Genomic DNA, 10,561 nt, shown 5'->3' with positions numbered 1-10,561 from the left:
CGATCATCGGCTATTATTTATATGGGAATGATCGTAATTTAACAGTTGCATGCAAGATGGATGGATGTAGAATATCATGCAAAAATATTATTACACATTGTATTCAAATACGTTATGAATATGATGCAAGTGTTTGCCGTAACCTTTTAAATTTCATTGCTTCTGAAATAAATTATTAAATTTATACCCTACTAGGCGCCTTATTCCTGACCGATTAGGAGCTTTTTATTGATCCCCAAGCAGTTGTAGAAATGTTCGTTCCCAGAATTATATTTTGTAGAGTGACCCTGACCTCCCTAAAATGCTAGTCTGTATCCGCCCCTGGATGTTACGGGAGTAAATTTTAAGGGGTTATAATACCTCAAAAATGATGAAACGATCAAAAAAAATTTTATTGCTTATTTCAAATCTAAAAACTATTCTGAACACAGGGGAAAAGTTCCATTGCTTTAGTTCAAATATTTAAAATGTTATGAGTGGTTTTTGGCCATGGCCGCTATGTGTTCTTATGCAAAAGAAGAACTTTAAATTGCTTTTTCTCGATGATGGTTTTTTTGTGTTTTCATGTCATTAGACTCTCAGCAAAAACAACCCTGTTGTAAAAATTTTCCCTCCAAGAAAACCTCTAACTCTTCCCCACAAAAAAGAAAGCCTTCATCCTAAACCAAAAAAAAAACCCCTCAAATTTTTGGGAAGGGGAAAAATTTCAATTTGCCGAATGAAATCCCAATTTTACCGAGTTATACAATTTGAACATGCACACATATACATACTACATACATAACATCTACTGCGAAGAAAAATTGAGCATCAATGAAACAGTTTAAAAATAGAAAATAAGAATATTAAAGTTGCAATACTGTCTCCTAATTTGTTGGATCAATTAGTCAAGTGCTTCCTCAAAAAACATCCATGACGAAGCTGTGGGGAGGAGGGGGGGGGGGGGCGTAATTTCTCAAGTTCGGCAGGGGCGTCAGACCCTTTAGATCGCTACTGCGTAAGTCAAATTTCATCAGCTTAAAAATGTTCTTTACTGTATACGAAGGTTAATATTCGTACTTTTAAAACATCAGTAAATAAAAACAAAGTTTTTTTTTGTTATAAAACAGAATTGCGTTGTTATGGCTTAATGCGGAATAGAATTTTACATGCAATGCAGTAATAACCTGAAAATAACAATTTTGGAACACTTTAGTGTGACTCTAAAATAGATTGGATTTTACAATCGGTGTTGCCAGCTTATTTTTTTTTTAAATATAAAAAGAAGAAAATTGATTTTGTAACCTTGCCAGCAGAAGGAAACATTGATTCTTCTACAGTTTCTTTTGAAATCAAACGAGCTAAAAAAATACGAAAAAGTGCAGAATCAAACCACATAGGTCAAAATTATCTTAAATTACTTTATTCAAGATTTCAAAAGAAGGCGACATAATTGCGTATTCAAGTGCGTGTTACTCTGTTAGTTTGAATTTCATTTCATCAAAATGAACGGAAATTGCATCCGGATTTAGTAGTACGCGCTCTTGCGAAAATCACGGAATATGGTGATTTTAAGTTTATTATGTAAGCGAAATTATTTTAATATCACATTACCCCAGACACATCCCAGACGTAATCAGAATTAAAAAGCAACCTTCTTTCCATGTTGCGATTGCTACGGTCTTCAAAGCACGATATTATAACACAAAGAAACGTTGTCGCGTTTTTCGTATTAAGTCCATTCTTGATTTTGATTAAATCCGAATTTCGAAACTGTCTCGAGATTAGTCTAAAAGAAGGGAATTGTTAATACTCACAATACCTGAACTCAGTCAACTTTATTAAGATTCAGGAAAATAATGAATGAATGAATTCTAACTATGGAGGAAGAATGATGGGACCGACAGCTTTCCGAGAGAAAATTTAATCTTGTTACACTTTTGTTTTATAGCCGACCATAATAATTTTACCGGCGTAGCAGTTATCCTACATGGTTTACAAGGATCATTTATATGTAAAGCGATAAGAACAAAAATGAGTCATTTAGAATACCACTAGGGTTGAATAAGATTGAGCTTGGCGGCTATTACAATCTATAAAAGCAAAAGAGATCGCCAAAAGAATGGAGTTTGGTTGCGTTATAAAAGTAATAGCTATCATTATTCGTAGAGGTCCCCCCCCCCCCAAAAAAAAGGATATATTTAATGATGTAGATTTTGTTCCAATGCAAATTGCTTAGGTACGCAGTTTGGGTTGCTTATTGTGGCAAGTTTTGAATGAAAAAAGTCCATCGAAACGTCAGAAATTAATCTGCTGCGGCTGGTTTGCTTCGAGTGGAATACTTTTGAGTGAGTGAAAAAATGAAGTCACGACCAATATCGAAGGAATCGGCTTTGTAGTCATTATTCAGTTAATTCAAATGAATTGCCGTATCACTGCTTGGAAAGGCCATGTCAGATTTGACGATAATTTATAGCGTATGCTTCGCATTCAACTGGGTGCACTTAGGGTACGAAATTCTTCATAGGTAATGGATAGAACGTTCTACGGACTATCTTACGCACTCGAATTTAAAAAACAAAAATTTTGTAAATTGTTGCAATTGAAACATCGATTATCCTCCTGGAGTAATTTCATGATTTAAAGCATGTATGAGGATACCCTGATTAAAAAAGTTGAGACTTTAAAATATGCTCAAAATTTAGCACGTGGATTGAGTATTTATTTATTATTGATATGGGTGTTGAAGATAGAAGATTAGCAGCCAGAAAAAACAAAAGGTAAATGCATGTTGTGTTAATAACTGTTGCAATCAAAGTTTTGAATATTTTCCTCAAATAATTAAATTTCAAAAATTTTAATCTTGCAACATTTTATCATCAAGACTTATATGATATTGATATGCGTCAATATTCGAAAAGTTTGCCTGCTCGCTCATGAGTCAAATCAGAAATAATGAAATTTCTTCATGCAAAAAAAAAAGAAAGGACATGTTACTACGTTAAATCGCACACAAATTTACAGAGTTCGCATACACGTGTTTCGGGGTTACAAAGAACCTCAATTTCAATGCAAAGTATAATGACTTCCGGACGAAAAGACATGTTAGTTTCTACCCAACTATACATTACATTAAAAATGTAAAAGATAAAATTTTACGAAATACGCTACGTGTGCTTATAATAAAGATCGGTTTTTACAGGTAGGGCCCACGTGTCCCAACATAAACTGACGGCCTCCAACTTCCAAAAGCTGGAGAAGTAAAAAAATTGCCAATAGTGTTCAGAATCAGTTGATGTTTCTATTTTTTAATGGTGTTGAAGAGAGAACCTACGTTGAGATCATCTTTACACATTAATAACGTAATGATACTGTCTGACCACGGATTGTATGGAAAGACAAACATCCGTTTTACAGCCGGAAATGAACGAATCTATAATTTTTTAGCGATGCCAGCTTTTGCAGAAGCAGAGTCTCATTCAAATGAGCGGAATACCGGCATCAAATTTTTACTTTTCCCTTTCATTTAGATAGATTCGTCTTATCTGGACGTTTGAAAATTCCATACAATCCGTGGTTGGACAGTAAATGTGTTCACTTTACCCTCGTAACAATTAAACAACATTCATTGTTTAAGTAGAATCACAATTTCAGTAAGGAAATTCTACGGGTAATTGACTGACATTTTTGAAGCAAAACCATATGCATTTTCTCACATTCCAAGCAAAATATATATAATTTTCAAAATCTTTTGTCCTGATACTGCATTTAATGATGTAATGAAATTACCAAAATATTCTTTGGGTGGTTTTTAAAAAATAGTTAAAAACATGGTAACTGACTGATATTTATGCAACCACCATGTCAATCAGTTACCATGTTTTTAACTGTTTTTTTAAAGTCAACCACGCTTTATTTTGAGAATTGGACAACACCATTAAATTCAGCTTAAAAAGAACAATAAACGAGGGAAAAATATTTTTTAAATAATGAACATTTTGTTTGGAGTGTGACAAAATACTTATGGTTTTGCTTCAAAAATGTCAGTCAGTTACCCGTGGGATTGCCCAGTAACAACACTACAGTGGCTCCCAAAAGTCTTCGTACACCTACGACTTTCAACGAAATAAGCCCTAATCCATTGGTTAGAATTAGTATTTCGGAATGAGTATTTAATTATAAGATCTATGATAAATTTTTAGCAAAACTACATAAGAAGTTTTTAAAAAATATTAAAACTTAATTTTTTAAAAATCGAAAACCAAAAAGGGCCGCAAATTTTATCTCACAAAAGTCTTCGTACACTTTATAAAATGTCTATATATTATTGAATAATCTAACTTTTGATTAAGTTATTAATTAGTAGAATATCGTACAGTATTTATAACACCTTTTAAACGTCTGGGAATAGATATCAGTCTTTTTCTTTCTTTTTTTTGCGTAATTTCCGATTAAGTGTTCAACCACACTTCGAGTCTTACTGTTTCTGGCTCTATTTTCGTTTTAAAGCCCTATTTTCGTAATCTAGCCTCCATATATCTCTAAATACGTTACATTAAGTTTAAATCTGGAGGTTGAGGGGATATTTTCTAAACTTTAGGTCAATTTTCGAGGCACTAGACGCAAACGTTGAAAACCGTGTGCTTCTTATTGTTATCTTAATAAGAAAAAAACAAAGTAGTTTCCAATAACCAAATTTTTGGCTAAGAGTTCAAAATTCGTTTTTAAAATATTTAAAGGAACAGCATGATTCATTATTTCATCAAAACATTCCAAACTAAAAGTCCTGATGCTGATATGCACCCTCACACTAGAACACCTCCACCGTCCTGATTAACTGATCCAACTAAGTTATTAAGATTAAGTTCCTCATTTTTTCTTCTATTGACAATTCTACAACAATTGAACCCAAAATATTAAATATATTTTCATCTATAAGTAAGACATTGTTCCAACACGTTTTGAGCTTATTTAGCATTGATTTTACGACGGAAAGCGCAAGCTTACTGTTTTTCGCACGAACAAGAAAATTTCTGCGAGAAGAGGTCCCGTATAATCCAGCAAATCAGAGAACTTGGCGAACAATTTTAGGTGAAAATTAAATGTAAAAATTTCTATTCAGCTCTGCAGAGACTTTTACAGCACTCAAATGTGTATTTTTCATATTTTTTTAAACTGTAAATCTCCGATCACGCTTTGTTAACTTTGCCGGTTGACCTTTTCTTGCCTCGTTTTCGATCCGATTCCTTTCTTTAAATCATTTTATCAAGCACTTAACTATAGGATGAAATAAATTGACTTGTTTAGGGACATTTCAATTCAATTTACCGCTACTCTGAGGAAAAAATTCAACTTTCGAATGGTGTTTGTGGTTTTTTACGAATACCAGCCATTTTAAAGTAATAAGCCCCAACATTAAGGAATAAATAAACAAAAAATCAAATGACATTTAAGGGTCAACATAATGCAAAAATAATAAAAAAAACGACATATGATAATTTTAATCATGAATTTATTCGAAAATATTTGAGTGTACGATGACTTTTGTGGCGTGTTATTTCTCTGTCTCTTCGTTTTCTGACACATTTCAAAAAGAAGATCCGTCAATATTTTGAAGAAACCAATGGTTTGTATTTAGAATGACATAGGAATGATGTATTGGACTTCATATTCGAATTCAGTTTCGAGTTGCTTTGGTTTTGCTAAAAAATTTCAAAGTGTACGAACACTTTTGGGAGCCACTGTATTTATACTGACGTAGTAGAACAGCGTTCATTGACAGGACATTGGTTTTTAGTCCACAATTCAGTTTGATATTTTCCCTATTGTTCGTTTGAAAAATTCTGATCTGAAGCTTCCCTTACCCTATTTTAATCAGTTTTTTATGTGAGTAATTTGAGTTAAAAGAAAAAATACAAGTTTTTCGCAGACCCCTTGAATGCTCTGTGTGGAACCCTGGGGTTCCGAAAAATACAATTGGGTGGTTTGCTTCAGTCAAAAGTAGTACTTTTAATCATTAAAATGGATAGAATGAGCAAAAAAAAAAAAAAAAAAAAAAAAAAAAAATTCATGGACGCAGAAAATACTTTCATTATCCCAACTGTTTTTTTTAATTAAATTTTTTTAAATGTCCGATTTTTCAAACAAGGCGTGGTCTTTATGACGTCACAAATGATGCATTTTTTCCGCATCTTTCTACTATGTTTCCACGTTATGATAATCAAGCAGCGAATTAAAATTGCGCTCTACGCTTGCTATCAACCATAGCGTTGCCAATACACGTTAGTAAAGATGCGAATTAAATATTTTGTTCTGTGAATGGCAACATTGAATGGCCATTCATCATTTGTGATGTCACACGACAGAAGTGTAAACAGTGAAAACGCGCCGATTTAAGTAATTTTTTTAAAACATTAAACTTAAATAAATTATGTAAAAAATGGTCAGATCCTATGTTTTTAAGCATGCTCTTTCAGAAAAAAAATACTTCTAAAATTTTGGAAACGACCCGTTTAACAAACGCTGTACTAGACTACTTAGAGGGGAAAAAGATGATAAATGAGGGAAAGAGAGCTACTTACCGATATTTTAACTACGAAAAGAATCTTTCGATGATAGTTAAGTGCAAAAGTGGCGATAAAATATCGGCAGCTGGAATTCCAGTCTATTAAAACACCTATAAAATCGGACAGCCACTTGATGCAAAACTATTGGCTGGCTGTTTCAAGAAACCATAATCCTCTCGAATGGCTCTTTAAGGTGACTTAAAAGTCGAGTGGAAATAAAAATGCGCCCTGTGAATTAAAGATCATGCTTTCGGGTTGTAAAATCGGGTTTTTAGCTTTTGTTCTGACTTTTTAAAGTCGTATTAAAAACACTTGATTTTTCTCGTTTGCGTTTCCCAGTCGGAAAATTGATAAAACGAATCGTAAAAAGATTTTTCAACATTCACGCGAAAACGTATTTCTTCCTTTTCTTTTGTGATATTTTCATTATTTTTGATAACCAGGTGATGAACGGAGTGTACTTATGTTCTCAATGCGCTGTGTTAACTATTCAATTCATTTTTCCCGCGTCTAACACGGTGGAAGTTAGCGCCAAGTTTGCATGTCCGTGTCTGACATGTGCAAATTGCACATGTCCTTGTTAGAACTCCTAAAACTGGAGAGGCCGACGCATCCGCCATGTTGGAGCAAGCGGAAGCATTCGAACTTATCGAACAACAGGGAATTACAGGATAAAATACATTCCGTAGAACACGGCAGCATGTTAGCAAAGATTACAGAGCATTTATAACGCAATGATAGTAAAATCATGAGAAACAAATTGATATTAATCTCACACAAGCGAGCTCCATTTCCAGGCTGCCAGTCACTTCGTCGGCTATTAATTACCCATTTCTTTTTTTATTTCTGCATCTGCTGGGAATCAGAAGATCTGAAATCCTTTCTTGGAGCTGTTTGCACAATTAACAGCCGAACAACCACCCAGTTCAATCAATTTAACATACGCTAAAGAAATGTAAACATCAGCAGCAATGCTATCGCTGCGAAGCACTGGATCAAGTTGGCTCCAAAATGGTGGATGCGCCGGCTCCTCCACTATTGGGGCCTTAGCCCGTGCCTGACACGAAAGAAAGCTACCTACAAATTTGAACATGCCCGCCAAAGTCTGGTGCGGGCAAAAGCCCCCGGCAATTTGCACAATTCCCGTGCCTGACACGGGCGAAAGTTACCGGCTTTGCATATGCTCGTGTCTTACACGCAGGTGAAAGTTTCCCGCAAATTTTTCATGCCCGTATCTTACACCTGCGATGTTGTTTTTCACGTTATTTCATTTCTAATGCCTGTCTTACTTAGATCCGTTCTATTATACCATATCACACTGCAGGGTCCCCCGTATCTACCACTATTTGTGGTTTGGATGGGGGATCGCTCAGTTTTTGATGCATTCCAGAAGCCGGGCAACTCCTGGTCCAGCACTCCCAGCGGTATTGATTCACTGGAAGGAATTTGTGACCAGGAACATATTCAACGTGCCCCAGTCACCATTAACGAACACGGAGGACCTTCGAACGGCTGGCATCGAACCAGGGACTCTTCGGTTACCGATGCCTTACCGATTGGGCCACTTCGGCCCATGATCCGTTCCATTAAAAATCGATAAGCTAGATTCGAATGAAACTTATTTACCACACATTGCATCACTACGCAGTATTTTTTCTTGTGTAAACCACGTGGTGTGTTTTGATGATTAGCAATGGGTTTGTTGGGAATTCCTTGCTATAAAGCAGTTGTTTGGCTTGCAAAAGGTAATCTATCTATTGCGTTAAGTATTGCAAAAGTAATCAATTGTCCATAAATTAATTTTTACTAAGGGTTTTTTATTTTTTAGCCTATCGTATGTTTGTATTTATTATAATTTGATTTTAATGACTTGAAATATTATTTTGTACATGTAATACAAACGTTTAGATTTTGTTTGCATACTATTCCTTTAAGTACCTCTCCCCCCTCCTTTCCTACTCTCCTGCCCCACGTAATAAAAATTGCAAAAATAACATACATTATACCTATATATTCCTTTTCTGTAAGAAAATAAATAAACATAAAACTCAATCATCTTTTATCAGTTTTTCCGAACTCATGCTTTTTGAGGGATTAAGTATTCATTATCGCTTTTCATTGCGCGGTGTAAATTCATTTGCGAAGTAATAGACATGCATAAGATAAATAAATACCTTTGTGCTGAACAGTAAAGTAATAAAAACATTGTGTTTTTTTAACGTTGTTTTCTTACTTTAATAGACATGCATATTTGTCAAATAGTTTGTAAAAGTTAACAATCGACATTTTCCAAATGGCGGTTGAAATTTTAAATTTTAAAACTTGATTTCTCTTGCAGTGGCTCAAACTGAGTTTTCTCCTGGAGCTTAAGAGAACTAGCGATTCTGAGGTGAGTTAATCTTCAACAGCGGTGCCCACAGGGGGGGGGGGGGGGGGGATTATGGCGCAAGTTGTGCCATCAAAATTTTTGGGGGGGATTTTTGAATTTTTTATTTATTTATTTATTTATTTTTCGTTTAAATTATTTAATTTTATGTATTCTGTTTCCTTATGTTTCATTTATTTATTTAGTTTGTGTGAGTGTGTGTATGTCATACAAAGTCAGAACTTTTCTAATAAAATCATAATAATTAAATATAAATATCACATTCAGACTTTTTCAAGTAAAGTATCGTTTAACTAGCTTAAAAATTGAAAACTAACGAGGAAAATGTTTCTGAATCAATTCACATCATTTATTTAAATAGCTCAGCAATTAAAAAAAATCACGATTGAATCCATATTGATTAAAATCATTTTTCATAATTTATATAAACACATTTTACAGAAATCGAGCTATGCTAATTGGTTAACAAACTGAGATAACATTTTTAAAATATTCCATTTTCAATTTTAATTTATTTAGTTAATCTCGAAAAAAAAACTAGTTTTTTAATTGATCAACTAAAAAACAACTAAGAAAAATCGATGAAGATTTAAAAACTTTCGCATACGCAAATTTTATAGAAAAAAGGACATATATTTTGTAAGAGCAAGCATGCTAACCGTAAATGTTTTGACGATAAATTACAACCAATATGATATTCATGGAATACACCGCCAGCTCAGTCATTCCAGCAGTTTTGTGCTTATTAGCCTTCTACAGCACGGAATGACTGAGCTGGCGGTGTATTTCATATATTTCTGCCTTAGCCCTGGCTATTGGGCGGTAACTAACTGACAATATATTATTTCATTCACAGGCTCAATAAATGATAAACTGAAATGATGCTAACGAAAGAAAATCAAAAATCAAATAAATTCATAAAAAATTAAATAAAACATTAAGAATTCTTCAAAACTGCTTATTTGGTAAATTAAAAAAAATGCAAAATTTAATGTAAAAGTATGTGTCAGGAGTGGGGTTCGAACCCACGCTCTCTTTCGAGAACCAGAGCTTAAATCTGGCGCCTTAGACCGCTCGGCCACCCTGACTTACAGTTACTAAAGAAATAACATAAAAAGTGCTTTAGCAAACACGCTATAGGGGCTTTCTATTCTATTCTATTCTAGAGTCACAACTGACTTCAACTGTATTTATGTCGAGGACTGCATACTAAGTGTCTTGCCTCCATTATTTTATATACCGATAGATGGCAGCACCATCACCGGATCGAACAGTTAATGAGAATTTAGAACTAGTCCAAGAGCTAATAGCTACCTGGTACTAGCACCCCCAGAGGTATCGTTTCACTTGGAGGACATTGAGACCACGAGCATATTTAACGTCGCCCAGTCCCCTTTAATGACGACGGTGGGTCTTCGACCAGCGAGGATCGAACCCGAGTCCCTCCGGCCCCGAGTCCAATGCCTTACCGATCAGGCTACCACGGCCCTATATGGGCTTTCACTATTCACTATTCAAGAGTCACAACTGACTTCAACTGCATTTTTATGTCGAGGACTGCATACTAAGTGCCTTGCCTCCATTGTTTTTATATACCGATAGATGGCAGCACCATCACCGGATCGAGCAG

The 10,561-nt window shown here is 34.6% G+C and overlaps 1 non-coding gene across 1 annotated transcript; it reads right to left on the bottom strand.

Moving 5' to 3' along the window:
* Nucleotides 1–9,935: 9,935 nt before the first annotated feature.
* On the bottom strand, nucleotides 9,936–10,019 carry Trnal-uaa (transfer RNA leucine (anticodon UAA)). Its single transcript has one exon. It is a non-coding gene; the product is annotated as a tRNA-Leu (tRNA).
* Nucleotides 10,020–10,561: the final 542 nt, after the last annotated feature.

Source organism: Uloborus diversus, chromosome 9, assembly GCF_026930045.1.
Source record: "Uloborus diversus isolate 005 chromosome 9, Udiv.v.3.1, whole genome shotgun sequence".
Taxonomy (NCBI): Eukaryota; Metazoa; Arthropoda; class Arachnida; order Araneae; family Uloboridae; genus Uloborus; species Uloborus diversus.
This window is presented reverse-complemented; position numbering and strand designations above follow the sequence as displayed.